This window comes from Microcaecilia unicolor, chromosome 8, assembly GCF_901765095.1.
Source record: "Microcaecilia unicolor chromosome 8, aMicUni1.1, whole genome shotgun sequence".
Taxonomy (NCBI): Eukaryota; Metazoa; Chordata; class Amphibia; order Gymnophiona; family Siphonopidae; genus Microcaecilia; species Microcaecilia unicolor.
The window spans coordinates 29943994-29963466 of record NC_044038.1 but is presented as its reverse complement, the minus strand read 5'-3'; positions in this window follow the sequence as shown (position 1 = coordinate 29963466).

Below are 19473 nucleotides of genomic sequence, written 5' to 3'. Positions count from 1 at the left end.
ATAGGTGTGCTGCTAACTGGGTAGGCCTGAGCCCAATTGGGTGGGCTCTGGCCCACCCAGGCCCACCTTGGGCGGCTTTTTTAAAACGGCCAATGGTTAGAGAAGGGGCCTGCACAATAAGCTATGCCACCAGAAACCCTGCGAACACACTAACCAAGAGCAGCTCACAGCCTCCTCCTACTTAACTAACCCCCTCTCGAACGGTGTGGTCAAATGAGGGTTGCCCCTTCCTGGGAGAGAGTTGCTATCCCCCTCTGTAGGGGACAGGGGCATAGCTAAGGTTTCACCCACCCTGGATCCTGTTCAATAGTAGATGTTTTTACTCTGCTACGCATTTTTGCAGATTGATCCAACTTCACAGAGATGTGCAGAAAATACAAGGTACAGTGCAAACTAGCCAGATTTCTGACCGGAGTTGTTGTGGTTTTGCTGATTCACAGATGCCTGCCTCAAGTTTCTCTGATGTGGACTCCCACAAATTGAATGAATCTGTTCAAATTCTGCTGCAGGTATGCCAGTGGCGTAGCCACAGGTGGGCTTGGGTGGGCTTATGGCTCAGGCCCACCCAGCAGTAGCACATGAAGATTTCCCCTGATGGTAAAGAAAATGCTACTCTCCACAACACCGGCACATGCGCATGCTCAGTTTTCAGTGCATGCCTGCTGCCAAAGTAGAAAGAAGCGTTTTCCACCAGCTGAGAGAATTTTTTTTTTTGGGGGGGGGGGGGAAACACTTGGTGCCCACCCAATTCTTGCCTAGGCCCACCCAAAATCTGTTGTCTGGCTACGCCCCTGAGGTATGCTGATTCAAGGAGCTTTGCATCTCATGTTTCAACTCATCCTCTCTACAGCTATGTAGAAATTTGCTGGTTGATCTTGATACAGTGTATCTCCTCTTTACATCTGTTGGTTGATTCTAGTACAGTGTTCCTAGTAACATAGTAGATAGCAGCAGATGAAGACCCGTACGACGGTCCATTCAGTCTGCTCAACATAATACCTTATGCCAGGGCTCGACAAATCCCAGGCGCCAGGTCACCATGGCACCTTGAAATTGTGCCCTGGCACCCGGGGTTTCATACCCCCAAAACTTTTCTTTTTGCACATACGTAGTAGATGACAGAAGAGACCAGTATGGTCCATTCAGTCTCCCCAACAAGATAAACTCATTACATGTGATATGAAGTGATACATCATATGTATACCTGATCTTGATTTATCTTTGCCATTTTTAGAGCATAGAGTGTAGAAGTCTGCCCAGCACTGGCCTTGTTCTAAAATTTCTGAAGCTGTTGTCAGAGCCCTGAAAAGCTCCACTCCAGCCCATCCAAATCTATTCAGCCTTGATCAGGGCACAGACCCTTGAAGTCTGCCTAGTACTAGCATTCCTACCTAATCTCTGCTAAGCTTCTTTGGATACATTCCTCCTAAACAGGATTCCTTTGTGTTTGTAATTCTGTTACCGTTTTTATCTCTACCACCTCCTGTGGGAGGGCATTCCAACCACCCTCTCAGTGAAAAAATACTTCCTGACATTATTCCTGAGTCGGCCCCCTTTCAACCTCAATTCATACCCTCTAGTTCTACCACTTTTCCGTCTCTGGAAAAGATTTGTTTGTGGATTAATACCTTTCAAATATTTGAACGTCTGAATCATATCACTACCTGTTTCTCCTTCCTCCAGGGTATACATGTTTAGGTCAGCAAGTCTCTCCCTGTACATCTTGGTACGTAAACCCTGTACTATTTTTTGTTGCTTTTCTCTGAATCACTTCAAGTCTTTTTACATCCCTTAGCAAGATAAGGCCTACAATACTGAACTCACTACTCCGTGGGGCCCTCACCCACGACTTGCTGCTAGGGGCATCAACACCTCCTTTCTTCTGTTGGTCATACCCCTCTCTATGCAACCTAGCTTCCTTCTGGCCACGGTCACCACCTTGTTGCACTGTTTTAGACACCTCTGAGATCCTCAGACACCATCACCCCAAGGTCCCCCTCCTGTGTCAAGCTTACCAGTGTCTCCCCTCCTATCTGGTAATCTGTTTTGTAGTTCTGCAAACCCAAGTGCATCACGCGGCACTTCTTGGCATAAATTTTGGCTAATTATACACTTTCACCAGAAATTCACTTATTAAACAAGCATTATAATTTTTTAATTTTGAACTGGCAGGGCCTTTACCATAGTATGTATATGGAGTCGGTACTCAGCCGCCAACATCATAGCACTATTTTATTTTTATTATATTTGTACCCCGTGCTTTCCCACTCATGGCAGGCTCAATGCGGCGGGCAATGGAGGTTTAAGTGACTTGCCCATGGTCACAAGGAGCTGCCTATGCCAGGAATTGATCTCAGTTCCTCAGGACCAAAGTCCACCACCCTAACCACTAGGCCACTCCTCCACTCCCCTTCCTCTCTTCCCTTTCCTATCACTTACTATAACTATAGTGCAACTTTTGTTAGAAGTAGATATTTTTCACTTATCTTTGCTGGTTTGCGGTTTGAGTCCTTTCCATATCACCTGTGTCTTAGTGCTACGTGATCACTTGCTCCTGCCCATGCAAAATGGCTGCTGCGACCTCTGCTGGTAGTCTTGCAGTACTGAATGTTATCACTAGAGGTCACAGCAGTCATTTTGCAACTGGAGCCAACATGGGCAAGAGGTAGTGGGGTTTACTCCTGCCTTGGTGACCCCCTAGACCACCAGGGATACAAAGGTAGGCCTAGGGAGGGCCTTGGGAGGGAGGAGGTCTTGTGAAGAGGCAAGATGGGTGTTGTTGGGGGGGGGCATTGTTGTTGGGGGGGCATTGCTGTTGGTGGGGCATGTTGGTGGGGGAAATTGGGAAGATCTCATGGCTGGGGAGGGGATCAGAATGGGGTGGTGATCAGTACCAGAAAGGAAGTGAATTTGCTTATGCGGGTCCTGGCCTTTATTCAGCCGGGACCCACATAAGTGTCTTATGTGGGTCCTGTCTGAATACTGACTGAGACCTGCGTAAGAGTTGGTGGCCAGCACTTATCCAGATGGCTCCAGATATTCAATGCCTGGACATAACCCAGCATTGAATATCTGGCCTAATTCAGCTGGTGACAGCACTTTACCACTGCTGGCGGAATATTGAAGGTGGGTTTTTAATCACATTATAAACCATAAAAGTATATTGCTTTGTCACAGTCTGTTTTTTTTTACACTCCCCGCCCCCACCCCTACCTTTCCTCATGAGACTCTCATCGGAATGGTTTTATTTTCCATTCACATATTCTGATATAATTTTTGCTCTTATTGTCCTGACCTAAGGAAAAAGGCTCTCTTCTTCGAAAGAGAGTCAAAATGTATTGTCAGTCCAATAAAAAAATATATCATTTCATTTATTTTATTTTTTTTGTTTTATTTGATTCAGTGGCGTAGCCAGACCTGAGAGTTTGGGTGGGCCCAGAGCTAATATGGGTGGGCACACACTGTCTGTATAAGTTTGAGTAGTGTCTCTTGGGATCCTACAAAATAATGCCTTAGAATTCACTTGATGCCCAACAGCTGCCCTGCATCTGTATAACCACATACATACTTAATGGAAAAATTGATATTTTTAAATATAATTACATTATCCCACAATCTGTCCACTGCAAAATGCTATACACAAACTTGTGCAAAAACACACTCATATCCTTACTAAACCATAACAGCACTAATTCCAAGGACAGGATGAACTACAACCTTATGCTTGAAAAGGCAGAACTGTAATTACACTAGGCTCTAAAACACTAATACACTACCTTGTGAAAAAAAAAGCAAAACAAAAAGGGCTGCAAATACTACATGCTAGCAGAATACTGCACCTTCATCACACATGAAAAACACATGACACAACAGACATGACACAAGGAACTAGAAATCAAAAAATATGAAGGCAAGATACTGAACTGGAAAGTTAACTCAAGAAGTCAGATTCAGCATGCAGCAATACCAGAAAAATTGAAACTTACATGCAAAATATCACAGATTCACATTTCCAAAAGCTGACATATTCCAATTAATAAATTCTAATAAAATACTTTTTCTACCTTTGTTGTCTGATCTATTTGCTTTGGTCCCAGTGTCTTCTGTTTTATGCAGTGTCTTCTTTCCATCTGATATTTTTTCTCTCACCATATCCACCATCCTCCTGTGTCCTTATGTGTCCTGTCTACCATCTGTAGCCCTGTCCCTATCCTTCCTCGAGTTTCAGTATCTGCCCTCAACGTGTTTCAAACCAGCCCTTAAACTCAGCCGTTTTCCCTCCATCCATATCCAGCATTTCTCCTTACTCCCCTCCATCCATGTGCTTCTACTTCCTCTGTCTTCCCTCCCCTCCATCCTTGTCCAACATTTTTCCTTCTCTTCCCTGCCCTCCACTCCATCCATGTCCAGCATTTCTCCTCTCTTCCCTCCCCTCCATCCATGCGCATCTCCTCCCTGACTTCTCTCCCCTCCCTCCATCCATCCATCCAGCAACTCTCCATTCTCCCCTGCTCTCTCCTCCATCCACCCATATCCAGCAAATGTCCTCTGTCCCCTGCATTCATCCATCCATGTTCAGCAATTCTCTCTCCTCTGCCCTCCCCTCCATCCATCCATACCCAGCAAATGTCCTCTCTCCCCTTTTCCCTCCATCCATCCATATCCAGCAATTTTCCTCCTTCCCCTGCCCTCCTCTCCATCCATACATGTCGATCAACTCTCCATTCTCCCCTGCCTTCTCCTCCATCCATCTCCAGCAAATTTCCTCTCTCCCCTGCCCCCTCCATCAATCCCTGTTGTCCGGCAATTCACCTCTCTCCCCTGCCCATCCTGTTTATTTCAATCCCCTTCCCCATTCTATCTGGCGTCTCCTCCGGCCCCCCCTCAAAAGAATGACAACGTGGATGCAGCAGCTCACAGGTTTGCTTGCCCTGTGTTTTGAGTGAACGGCGATGGCTGCGCGGAGGAGTGGAAACCAAATCGCTTCTTTCTTTCTTTCTTTACAATGGACTAGATGGGCGGGCTGGCTGGCTCACTTACACTCTCGAAGTTGCAGCATAAAAGCAGCGAGCCAGTCTCGACTCCGTCCTTTGCTTCCTGCCCTCTGTGTGTCCCGCCTTCCTCTGATGTCATTTCCTTTCAGGCGGGCGGGACGCTGAGAGGGCAGGAAGCAAAGGACGAAGTTGAGACTGGCTTGCTGCTTGCTGCTTTTACGCCCGCTCGCCGCTGCGAGCAAAAAAACGAAGTCGTCGTCGTTGTGGAAGGTGAGGGTCGCAAAAGACTGGGTGGGCCCGGGCCGAGATTGGGTGGACCTGGGCCCACCCAGGCCCACCCGTAGCTACGCCCCTGTTTTGATTTATTCCATTAGTAAAACCATGCATCTCTGTTTGGAAACCGGGTATTAACTTCTCTGATTAAGCCAGCAAGGATGACAAAAATACCCTCCTTGTCTGGAACCCCACTCCAACTAAAGACTGTACATAGTTTTGGGGTACAACTCACAATGGAAACGCAAATCTCTGCTAAGGTAAAGACCTTTTTCATGCATTTGTGCAAGATCCGTCAAGTGTGCAATTACTTTCAAAAACATGATTTTGCTACCGTTCTACCCTCATTGACCACTAACCATGTAGACCAGTATTTCTCACCCTATTCAAGTTCACTGCAAGCCTACATTTTCAAAAATGTGTGGCACACCAACCTCTGTGCACCAAGCAGTGTGGATATGGGACAGGTCTCATGGCAAAAAGAACAGAAAAAACAAGCTACAGAAACACCGAAAACCCATCAGAGGTTTGACGGGATCCAAGGAGAAGCCTCAGGAAGTGACAGTGGAGGAGGTGCAATGTATGTGCTGCACAAAACAAGGTTTAGTTAGCCATGCCCTGCATACTGCCTGTTAATTTCCACACTCGATTTCATGCTATGTCTAGGAAGGACAGAGGTATATTTGAGTATAGACAGAAAAGAGCTCCTGCATGCTACCACTGGTGTTTCTTGTCTTCACAGTGGTTGGAGGAGTAGCACAGTTGAAGTAGGGAAGAACATGCTCCCACTGCTTTGTCCACAAGGAGCTGCTGGGGCAAATAGGAGCTTGAGCTGAGACGAGACAGATGTAGGAGCTGGATGGTGGGGGCTGATGCTAGAACCGTGGACTGGAAGCTGGAGATTGATGCTGATACTGAGGAAGAGACTGGGCGAAGGGGGCTGGTAGCTGTTGGGAAGAGTGAGTTGGAGGGTGATACTAGGCAGTGTAGAGGGCTGTGGGCTGATGCAGGAGGGAGAGGAAGACGGGTTCTGTGAGAGGAGAGAAGCAAGGTCATAATGCTGTAGAAGATAGTAGGGAAGGAGAAAAATAGGTCTGGTTGAAAAAGCAGGAGCAATGAATGCCTAGGATAGGGGGAAACTGCAGGCAGATCTGAGGACATAGGGATGAAGGAGAACAGAGACAGGGACTTAGATGTAAGCATACTCAATGGTTGGTTGGGAGATTAGAAGACTGACAGACAGACAGACTCTAAGATTGGCTGATTATTGGGAGTGCAAGTGGGAACTCAAAAGGAGGGATTCTAACTGAGGATGCAGGGACTAGCTAGGGTTGAAGGGTGGGGATTAAACTAGTGGATAATGAGGACTAAGAAACTGACCAGGGATTAGAACAGTGGTTCTCAACCCAGACCTTGGGACACACCTAGCCAGCCAGGTTTTCAGCATACCCACAATGAATATGCAAGAGATTCATTTACATACAATGGAAGTAGTGAGAGCCTCTGGATTAGAAGGACAATGAGATCTAGATGGTTGAATGAGGGGTATGAGTAGGGCTGTGAGAGGGAGTGCAGAATATGGGGAGAGGAAATAGTTTGAAAGTGCTGGAGCATTTGAGAGGCAGTTGAAAAGGACAGAAGGCTATGGGCAGGGTAAGAGACAAAGGAAGGGGACTGTCTCTCATTATGTCCAAAGAGGTGAGAGAAGGTAGAAATGGGAAGTGTAAAAAGGGAAAATGTCAGTCCTCTTGAAGATATAAGAAGGATGAAATGGAAGGAGTTTGGGGAACAGGAAATAGCTGGGGCTGGTAAGGGGATGAGAGGTAGAGGAAGGTACATGAGGCTGGGGAAGAAATTAAGCACAGAGGGTGGAAATGGGGAACTTGAAAATGGGTTAAAGATAAGAGGGATAGGAGGCTAGAGGAGAACTGAGAGACAGGTGAAGAATGGGAGGACCAAGCAAGTATGAGTAGGAAATAAAAAGCTGGTAAGTAGCTGAAAGATGAAATGAGGGAGACTGGAGACGGGACAAGAAGTAATGAAACCTAGCTATAGGTAGATAAAAAGGAAACAAAGGATCAACATCAGAGCCAAATGTAAGGGAGGATGGGAAGAAGACAAGGAACAGGAAAAAACAGAAAATGGAAATGGGATCCTGGATAAGAGCTTAGGAGAAACCCAACAGAGAAACTGGTAAACAGAAAAATGAAATGATCAAACAACACACGAACCTTTTGGTGTTGGGCCATTCTTGTGGTATGAGCCATAACATTTGCATAGTTCATACTGAAAGAATGACCCTTAGACGAGAATTAAAAAGCAAAAACTGGCTCAGGCACCAGAGCCTGTAAGAGCTAGCCTGGCCTCAGGTATAAACTGTAGGTTAGATTTAATAAACTGCTCTTCTGCATTTGCATGCATTATTTACTACAAGTCTCATTTTGTGCAATGGGCCCTATCTATATATATAAAAGGCACTTTGAAGCCTCAAGCCGGAAACTTGAGGCGCCTGAGATATCCGGTTTGGCCTGCAGGCTCCAGTCACTGTAGCTCCGCCCTCGCGTCAAAATGCGATGATGTTGAGGGCGGGGCGGCCCTCACGTCAAAACGCGATGACGTTGAGGGCGGGGCGGCCCTTGCAACCACGTCACTGAGGGACAAAGGGACAAAGAGGAGAGGTAAGCTGGAAACTTGAGGCGCCCGAGATATCCGGTTTGGCCTGCAGGCTCCAGTCACTGTAGCTCCGCCCTCGCGTCAAAACGCGATGATGTTGAGGGCGGGGCGGCCCTCGCGTCAAAACGCAATGACGTTGAGGGCGGGGCGGCCCTCGCAACCACGTCACTGAGGGACGAAGGGACGAAGAGGAGAGGTGTGCAACTCGGAACGGAGGCACGGAGGGGGTGTCTGCAACTCGGGAGGGAGGGAGGGAGGACGGGGGGGGGGGATTACCCTGCTAGCGCCCGTTTCATTTTTGCCAGAAACGGGCATTTCTTACTAGTTCCTATATAGTAATTCTCACCTCCAACATTCTGAGGCTGCCTGGAACCGTGGTCTGCTAGGTGCTGTAGATCAAACTGACGTCATGAATCCCACTGATTGGCTGCACCTCGGGTGAAGTCACAAAGCAAGCAAACCTATGAGATGCTGCAGGACGTTTAATAGACAGGAGTGGAAGTGAGCAAAGCAAGTCTATGGTAAGCAAGGAAGCCCATTGGTTAATCTCTGTTTCCACTTCCCTACGCAGCCGTCATTGGTATACACTCAAAACCAAGCAAACCTAGGAGATGCTGCTTCACATTGTCGTTTTTAAATTGTTCCATCTGAAACAAGTCTAAAGCTGTTTCAACTGGATAGACAGTGCCGTAAAACGTGGAGGACAAAAGGAGGAGGGATACAGACAGACCCTGCAACAGGGAGGGAGGGAGGGCAACTGACCCTGCAACTGGGTGGGAGGGAGGGAGGGGGACCCTGCAACTGGGAAAAAGGGAGGGGGGACCCTGCAACTGGGAGGGAGGGGGGGACCCCCTGCAACTGGGAGACAGACCGGGGGGGGGGGACAATGATCCTGGAACTGGGAGGGAGGGCACATACTCTCATTCTCACACACACACACTCGCACCCAGTCTCACTCTCTCTCTGTCACACTCGCACATGCACTCTCTCTCACACACACACTCTCAAACATACACACTCCGAGGAAAACCTTGCTAGCGCCCGTTTCCTTTAAAACAGAAACGGGCCTTTTTTTTTACTAGTTACCAATAACGTTAAATAGTGCATTATAAGCAGTCTGGGAGCAAGGAAATGCCTATTGTAACTGACTTGTGATGTAAATAAATAGATTTTTGTGTGTTCTGCCCTGTGCCTTATCCTTACTCTGTCTCATATCTATAAGTAGGTATCAATCTTGTGCCCAAAGTACAGTATCTCTCCTTTTATGTAATCCACCTTGTTCTGTACCTAGGAAAAATCATAATATAGGACTGAATTAGTACTATTCTTACAATATGCCACTAGAGGGAGCCAAATAAATTCTTAGGCAATGATTGAGCATAGGGAGATAATTCCTACCTATATTATATACAGCGTTTTATCTGTGTGTGAGAGAATAGAATAGAATCCACCTAAAAGGTCATACAAAAATTTAATTTCAAAAAACAAGATTCTAGTGGTCTAATCACATGATTGATCTCATCATCCTACCTCTCCGGAATACATTTAGACTCTCCCGTTCATATCTTACCCTTCATTATCCAGAATGCAACGGCATCAAGTACAAATCTACGTGTGCTACCTCCTTCTCTTTCATCAGCACTCAGCTTTGGAACTCTTTGCCAAAGACCATTAAAACCATCACCAACCATCTAACTTTCAGGAAATCTCTAAAGACCATGTTATTTGGAAGTGCTTATCCCACTGCCTCTGTATGTGTCTCCACTGTTGGAAGCGCATCAATCTAGAGACATTTTGGACACATTCCCCTTCCCTGTTCCCTCCAGGTTTCCCTAATTCTTCCGCAAATTCCTACTCTTCCCCAATATCTCTTGTAGGTTTTTCTGCTGTATTAGCTTCATTTTACTGCATTGGCATCTGCTTCTGTGGTCCGTTGTAAGCCACATTGAGCCTGACACTGTTGGGAAACTGTGGGGTACAAATGAGATAAATAAATAAACAAAATATAGGGATTTATTTTTCAAGCAATTCAGGAGCCCTTTTACTAAACCGCATAAGCATCTACATGTGCCCAACGCACGCCAAAATGGAGTTACCGCCAGACTACCACGTGACTTTTTGGTGCACATCTGAAAAATATTTTTTATTTTCAGACGCATAATGGACGCTTGCCAAGAGGCATTTGCTGCACGTAGGGCATTACTTCCCGGTTACCACATGAGTCTTTACCACCAGGTCAATGGCTGGTGGTAAGGTCTCAAATCCAAAATGGACATGCAACAATTTTCATTTTGCCGCATGTCCATTTTCGGCAAAAAAAGGCCTTTTTTACAGGCGCGCTAAAAAAATGGATCGGCACACGCCCAAAACCTGCACCTACACTACCGCAAGCCATTTTTCAGCGCGCCTTTGTAAATGGACCCCTCAGTGCTTTGGCAGCCTCTGAAAAATAGGGATTTATTAGTGTATTTGTTTCGTAAACTGAAATTTTAGTATGCATGTTCCATTAAATTATGCAATTCATTTTACATTTTTTACATACCATTATTCGAGAAACTCTATACTTCACCAGGGATATTCAAACTAATATAATATAAATTCAACATCAACATAAGTTTGAAACACACATGGGTAGCTGTTCCGGGTGTATTCCCGGTATTTGGGTTTTGTAGTTTTATTGTCTCACTTTGTTTATTAGAACAAATAGTGAAGGAAAGAGAGAGTTTTTCAGATCATTCATTTTTCTTAAGTATACGTGAGTTTTTTGCGTTTGGTCTTTTTTTCTCCTTTTTCCCTCTCACTGGGACCTATGATAGTACTCTACTCCTGACTTTAATAGTGGTTAGTATTTTCCCTATTAGGAGCTTTGAGGTTCCTTGTTGATTAATTTTGAATTAAGGATTTCGTTGGTTAAATCCTTAAATAACAAAGAGAGACATCTACAAAACGTATACTTCAAACTTATGTTGATGTTACATACCATTATTGCAATGTGAATATTATTAGACATAAAATTGAGACCACATACACAAACTTTGTCTCTCTTTCCACTCCCCCTCCCCATCATTTCCCGCATGTAGTCTCAAGCCTCCTCGTCATCCCAGGAGTCACTTATTCTCTTTCTCTCAACCCTCACTCTTGCATCATTATCCAAAGCAGGCACACACTCTTGTCCTCCTGCCCCTTCTTTATTCCCAGAATGCTATCTCAAGCTCCCTCATCACCCCCAGAATTCATATTCTCCCTCTCTCCTAATCTAGTGCTTCTCAACCCTCTTCTGGAGGCACAGATAACTCATGGGGTTTTCAGGAATACCACAATGTGTTCAGTCTTCAGTCAGGCAAATAACTGTTGATAGAGGAGTGCTTTAGCTGCTGTTATTGTATCAATCCATCACATTGCCAGTCTTCGTTGTTTACGTTGACCTTCAGTCTTGCCAAGAATGATGTCTTTAATGTTCTTTCTCTTCACATGATGTGGCTGGAGTATGAATGTCAAACGTCTTGTCATTTGAGCTTCCAAGAAAAGTTTAAGTTTGATCTTCAGCACTAACTGATTTTTTTTTTCTTCAGACAGTCCACCTTGCTTAGAACCTTAAAATATATGTAAAATGGCAGCAGTAATGGTTGTACAATTTTGCAACTTACTGGGTGAACTGCTGCCATTCCTATAGCTGCCTTCTCCACCCAGAGTCATTCCACCAAAGACAGCATCACTGTCCTCCATGGCCCCTTAGCTTTGTAGCTAGAAAAGCAGGTCTCCCACCAATGATATCATCTGGCCATGATGGCAGGAGCTGGGTGACATCATTGGATTGCAGCAGCCAGGACGAGTTTGGAGGGTTTTCAGGTATAGCTAGAAATCCTAAATTTCCCATCGGGGTGACTTAACAGTGTTTTCCAGATAATCAAAACTCTGAAGCCATCCTTATGGTTTTACTTTTAAGTGATAAGTAAACCTCTTAGGCTTATACAACCAGATAACCTCCTTTCCTCTCCTTATATGATCTGTCTCTACAGGCCAAACATAAGGATGTGCTCTTGAGTTTAAGGCTTTTCAAATGCACACACCTCAGACAAACATGCACAACACAACAGATGGTAGCTACCTGGCCTTTCATCAATTGTTTCAGGAAACATTCTGGGAAATGACCACATAAAGGTTCTGCTCAATTATATAGAACTGAGATGTGTAATCACAAACTATTGTTATACACTGTGGAAAAAAGCCTTACCCATCCTTCTACAGTGGTTATGAACAATGGATTAGATTCCATTAAAAGTAAACAAAACATAATTGATTTGTGCTCATGCAAAGACTGAAAGAAACATTCAGGCTAGTATTTCTGTTTCACATTTTGGGAGATTTCAGTTTTGTAGGTGAATAGAAGCTTCTAGGGGCTGCTGATGTCTTTATAAATACACTGCAGGATATAGGGTTAGCTCAACAGGGGGAAATCCCCTGCTCATGAAGGTGGGCATATCTCAAGTTTTGTATTTACCCAGGAAGAGGGTTCCCTAGGTTGGAACTTTTCAGACTTGGCTTTTAAACTTATTACCTTGGTCATACCATTTCCCGGTAATGTTTTCCTACCGTTACCCTGAGGTTAAGATGGTAAAGTCAATTTCCTGTAAGAAGAAGCAGAATTTGTTAATTCTAAATAATGCTGTCTTTTGAGAGAAAGCATGAGGCATCTTACAGATGGATCAGAATGACATATGGCATAGGCAGAAGAATGAGATGGGCCACTGGGGTAGGGAGCCAACCAATATTTTGGCCAACACAGTATTAGCAACTGGAGAGCTTGGGGTGGTGCTGTAGATTGATCTTTTTTGGTCCTTCCGACCAAAAAAGGTTTTTTACTGCCTCAATATCAGTGGGATTAGTAAGTAGAAATTTGGAACCAAGCATTTTCACTGACAAGTAATAACTTGGTACCAGAAAAGTGATATGCTGTTAGGGATAGAAAGGATTCACTGAAGAACTGAGGAAGCAGAAGCAGGAGCTTTGGATGGCTGAGAGAGCTTGGTGTAGATCAAGAAAGTGAGCAGCAAGATTTTATAGACAGGACAGTACAAATGCAAGGGGATTTTACTTTGCTTTGGTAGTTGGCTTGATGAGGAATTGACTGAGGGGGCTGTCAGTGGTTTTGAAAAACAACATGGTGGAATTAGACAGCTTTGAATGTGATCAGTACGCGACTAATTTCAGTGAGAAAATTGTAACTATCAGGGAAACAGCAGAATGGTAGAGGAGAAGTCTGTAGACCAGGGTTCAAAGGTCAAATAGCTATAACTAGTTTTAGGGAAATATCTCTGGATGAAATAGGAAAACTCTTGCCTTTCAACCTATTTTGTAAAGGTACCACAAGAGGCTTCCTTAGATTTTCTGAGTGATAATATAAACGTCTTCCTCAGGAACTGTGATCGCTCACTACCACTGAAATAAACTATAGTGAAGCTTCTGTAAAATAAAGAAAGGAATAACTAGCTAGCTAGCCAGGCCAATCTAGAGCCAATATTATCACCCATTGTCTAATGTTCCCTTCTTATCTCTAAAATTGTGAAAAGGCTGTAGATTCTTTGGATACATCAATACACTTGATCCTTGTCAATCTGAATTCAGGCAGTATGGTACTGAGACTGCATGGGTTAGGATTCCAGGTGATGTGAGATTAAGTGGAGATAGCAGTGGCGTAGCCAAGGGTGGGCTTGGGTGGGCCCAGGCCCACCCACTTTGGGTTCAGGCCCACCCAGTAGCAGCATACCTATGATGCCCCACCAGCCGAAAACTCCCAACAAGTGTACCTCCTGCATACCTTGTAAGTAGCAGATCTTCACCTGCAGTGACATACATACTGCTCGCACCGGCCCCACAGCCTTCCCTCTGATGTATTTCTGCCTAGGTGGAAACAGGAAGTTGCATGAGAGGGAAGGGTGTGGGGCCAACATGAGCAGTGTGTATTAGTTGCTGCTCGCTGCTGGTGAAAATATGCTATTTAAAAGGTATACAGGAGAGGGGGGATGTTTGAGAGACCATGTGGCATACAGGTGAGAGAAGGAGAGACCAAATCACCTGTGGGATGGGGCGATGTTCTTCTGCCCACCCATCTTAGGCCCAGGCCCACCCAAAATTGGGTGTCTGGCTACGCCCCTGGGAGATAGAGTAGTGGATGTTATTTATCCTAGACCTGAACACAGCATTTAACATGTTGAACAGAAAATACATATTAATCACTAGGCAATATAGGCGCTGAAGGTCTGTCATTCCCAAAGGTCTACACTGAAACGAATCAAAACCATGTTTTGCCTGTATACAATGGCTTACTAAAGGCGCCTCTGGTTTTAACCCATGTACACAAGAACTGTGTTCTGTCATTCTGACATGCATATTTCTGGAAGTTTTATCCATGTATAGCTTTTTACACTGATACTGAAGAACATATATCACAAATTATGTTATGTTTACAGTTTGTTGGAAAACGTAAAAAATATTTTCTGGTGACACATTGGTTTCTTTAGTGATTGAACATGTTTTATATGCACCATATTTTCTATGTCCTGCCTCACTAGTTGTGTCATTAATCTGTGGGAGGAGGACTGGACTCAAAAGTTCTTTGAGATTTTTACCCCTAGAGAAAGCTATTCTGAAACTATGTTGTGTAAAGGCTGGATGTGATTTCAAAATGTCAACATTGGTCTTAATTACGTTGGCCACCTCTTCCCCTCCCTTCGTAAAATGTAGTACACAAGTGCTACTGTTGACCTCTGTTGACTCATCGCTATTGTTCTTACTGTGTAGCAACAGATCTCTGTTATTATACTTCAACCGTTTGTATTTAGATTCATTTCGGTCTCTTGTTATTGATCACCTACCATACCGCACTAGAGGAGGAGACAGATCGGAGATTGCTAGAGAGGGAACAATGCTGGATACACAAACTCAAATCGCTGAAGCCCATTGGTTTAAATACATCTGGCAATTGGGTTTGTTTTTGTAAGAAGCGGTGGAGATTGCATGACAATACATTGGAGGAACGATGTGCTGATGATTAATCCAGTCATAACCAACAGCGCCCACTCTGCTTGGTGATTGGCTGTGAATGTTTGGCATTCTTTTGAAGTAGTAGTGTCATTTTTTATTTGTGTATTAGCACTCCATGCTGTGAGAACGGGCAGTGTTCCCGCAGTGAGTAGAACTGGTATTGTAATTTTATGTACATTTTCCAACATTAAAGAAGATTAACAAACATTTCTCATTGCAGATTTTGACGTGAGATCCTCCGACAGAGCTGGTCAGGTGAAACGAGTGCCTGTCAGGAGCCTCTCTAGCCAAAGATAAGTGTGATTTGATGCATGATTATACTTAATGCTAGTAATGAAGAAATGACTAAGTTTTAAGGATTTTCACAGGATCACAGTGCAGCCTAGCAATGAAGAAAAGGTTTAGTCTCAAGATATTAAAATAAAGAAGAAATAAAAGAAAAATAGAAGATATACATTTCAATAAAGATTGACTTAAAAGGTTTTTTAGACCAATGATTGTGTGGGCTCATGATATATAAAATAAATTAGCCATACGGTGGATGTGGCAGTTTATCATGTAGCATTGTCTGAGGTCCTTTTTTACCGACAATTAAAAATGTTTTGTAGTAACGCTGGAAAGAGGATTTAATTGTAAATTGTAAGTTCTTATACTATTTGAGTTTGAGGAAGGTACAACCTCAAGTTGTATTTTACATATGGAGGTTATGGCAGTGGCGTAGCCAAGGGTGGGCCTAGGCCCACCCACTTTGGGCTCAGGCCCACCCAGTAGCAGCACACCTATGATGTGCCTGGCAGAGATTCCCAAGTCCCACCAACTGAAAACTCCCAACAACTGTTCCTCCTGCATACCTTGTAAATAGCAGATCTTCGCCTGTAGCAAGCAGTGACTGATACATACTGCTCGCAGTGCCCCCACAGCCTTCCCTCTGATGTACTCCCGCCTATGAGGAAACAGGAAGTTGCATCACTGGGAAGGCTGTGGGAACAACATGAGCAGTGTGCATTAATTGCTGCTCGCTGCTGGTGAAAATCTGCTATTTAAAAGATGCGAGAGAGGGGGGATGTTTGAGAGACCATATGGCATGCAGGAGAGACCAAATCACCTGTGGAATGGGGCAGGGTTCTTCTGCCCACCCATCTTGGGCCCAGGCCCACCCAAAATTGGGTGTCTGGCTACGCCCTTGGGTTATGGTATAGAAGTTATTTCTATTGAGGCCCTTAAAGTTATTGAAGAGAGTGTCCTTCCACATTCATTCCAGGAAAGGACTAAATATTACAAAGTGTTGTATTTTTTTTTTTTTTTTTTTTAGTTTCTCAGTTTAGTGCTGTAGCTTGTAGTCATTCTTCTGTGAGAACCACTGCAATTCCCAGCTCAAGTGCTTACAGTGCTAGGAAGTCTATACTAATTTCTATGTATCTTTTTTAGATCAGTTCTGGTAATGTTGCTTCTACAGAATGAAACAAGATATTTCTACCTGGCACCCATTCTTTCTTGAACATTCCCAGCACTTATTTAATACAAAACCTTCAGTAGCTTCTAGATAAGCACTTTGGGCATTTTTCAGCTACTTGCCAACTAACTGATCTCTTTCATTAAACCTTGGGGTCCATGGGTCGGTTGTAACAGACAATGGAAAAGGTATTGGTACTCAGAACCCCCAAGTACCTCCTCAAAAAATGCCCTGGATACATGGTACAACCTCCCAGTGAAGGCATGGAGGCAAATAGAATTGAAGAAACCCTGAGACAGCCACAAAAATCTGTAGAGGAATGGAAGTGAGTACAAAATTGAAGATACATTAAGGTCGAAAGAATTGCATCTTGATGCTAGAGTAGATATGAATGTTATATGCCCTCCCTAATTAGCAGGCTAGGGTCGGTAACCCGAGGTAGCAACCGTTACATTATTTTCTCTAAATGTTTTATGTTATTTAGGTTTCTGTATTCTTGGAATCCAATTTATCTTTAATTGTGGATGAATAGGCCTTAAAGATTTTTCCCTCATTTTATTATGGATTTCCTATGTGTAATGCCGATTACATATTCATATTGTGTAGTGAAATGTTGAAATATATTAATTAATAATAAAAAAAAAGGTCTGAAGAATTGCAGCAAGAATGGCAAATAGACAAACTAAATGGACCTTACTGTATTTATATGCGGTCTGTGCCCTGACAATGGCAGATACAAATCAAGGTAAGGTATACACAAAACGTAGCACATATGAGTTTATCTTGTTGGGCAGACTGGATGGACCGTGCAGGTCTTTTTCTGCCGTCATCTACTATGTTACTATGTTACATTCTATTTTTCTGTATAATGAAACAAAAAATAACCACAGCTTCCAGATGTTGATGTTTAGCCCTCCTGGAAAAAGGGAAGATCCAGCCGATTGCATTTATTGCAAGTCACATTTGGATATGGTAAGATTTTAGAAAAATTTGGAAGTACAGTAAAGCCTGATTGGTTGAAGAGCAACTTTTCTTCCCCCCCCCCCCCACCCATTGGTTTCCCTTAAAGATACATAAAGACAATTTCCATTCATCATGCAGTAGCCCTCTGCTAAATTATCTCCAGTGACTGTGATAATAAAAGAATAATTTGATAAAACATTGGTTTCACAAATCTCTTTATTGAGAAATCTGGTACAAACCAAAACTACCACAAGAAGAGATGAAAATAACAGAGAATACATTTTTAATGCTTATCTGAAATATGTACAAAATAACTGTTTGCGTATACAGAGATATATGATCTCTAAATATTTACGTACCTTTTAATAGTTTCAGTATAATGGTGGATTATGTTTTCTTCATAAGAACCTTTAACTGCTAGTCATGAAAGCACACCAACTCAGCTAAATTAACACAGCAGGTGTTAACTTTACCTGTGAATTAGCAAGACTAAATCAGACCCTGTGTTAATGTCCATGTTAAATCATGTTCATTCAGCATAGTTTGATGCACTTTCGTGAAGACATTTGTATTATTGTGTTTGCCTTTGTGTTGATTTGATTCAGAGCATATGGTTGCTCAGGGGTGCACTCATTAATTTTAGGAGAGATTCCATGATAGAGAAACCCTTCCACCCATTAGGATAAGCCTACGACTAGTGGGCTGCCCACTTGGGTGAGTTCCTTCACACAAAATTTATTATTTAGTTTCTTTTTTTATGCCGAACAGGCTCATTTAGCTCTCCATCCATACCCTTGTGATTAGTGGTTAGAGCAGAGTTCTAGTTGAACCCTGGTTTATTTTCGAATTATCTTTGTTACCAGAGGTATTTTAAGGGGATAGTATTTTTGACTTTCGTGAAGAGAGACATGTATTTCACCTGGGGGAAATACTTCTCTTTACAATTATGGAAAAGCCCTACTGAACCAATCTACAGTAAATAATCTAGTAAAATAATTAATGAACCAGGGACTCATGGACACCTAGTGAAAATAGGTGATGGAGAAGCTGAGGTGGAAGCTACCTCAGATATATATTGCATATTGAAGAATGGCCAAATCTCCATTCCTATCCATGATGAATTTTGACCAATATTCTTTTTATAATAAATAATTGTATGAATCAAATATAATATATTTATGCATAAGGTAAATGCGTTAGTAATACTGACAACAAACGCAGCATTTCCTTTTTGCTATTTCCCTTCCCCTGCTCCACTAATACTTTTTAAAATGAAAGTCACATGGTAAAATCTGGATACCAAAGTTTCAGCTTAATGCTTCAGAACACACAGAAGTTTAGACTCGACTTTTCCCTTCATTCAGGTTTAAGTCGTGGCAGGCTGTGTTCACTATCAGAAGCAGGTATCACTGAATGCAAGTTTTTGCTAGAAGAACATCTACTGAAAATATAGCAGCTCTTGGTTCAAAAGTACGATCTGCTAGGCAGTGGCATAGCCAAGGGTGGGCTGGGGTGGGCCCAGGCCCATACACTTTAGGTTCAGGCCCACCAAGTAGCAGCACACCTATAATGTGGCTGGCAGGGATCCCAAGCCCCATCAGCCAAAAACTCCCAACAACTGTTTGCTGCCGGTGAAAATCTACTATTTAAAAGGTATATGGGGAAGAGGAGATGTTTGAAAGACCATATGGCATGCAGGCGAGAGAGGGAGAAACCAAATCACTTGTAGGACAAGGCGGAGTTCTGCCCACCCACCTTGGGTCCAGGCCCACCCAAACTTGGGTGTCTGGCTATGCCCCTGCTGCTAGGTGATCAGGTTTTCAAATCCTCTCCTTTGTTCAGGAAGCCTCGGTACTACGAACCTCATTGCTCTCCATACACTAAGGCTTTAACTTAAACTCTGTGGAATAGAAGTGAAATGATGATGGATAGCAGCTGTGGCGGCAACCTAATTGGAAGGTGCAAATACAGTCAGTAACTGAAGCCATGCGATCACCAAAATACTGGTAACACTTGAATGCCTGCCACTGTACAAAAAAAAACCTTATCTCTCTGCTTAAGAATAGCACATAG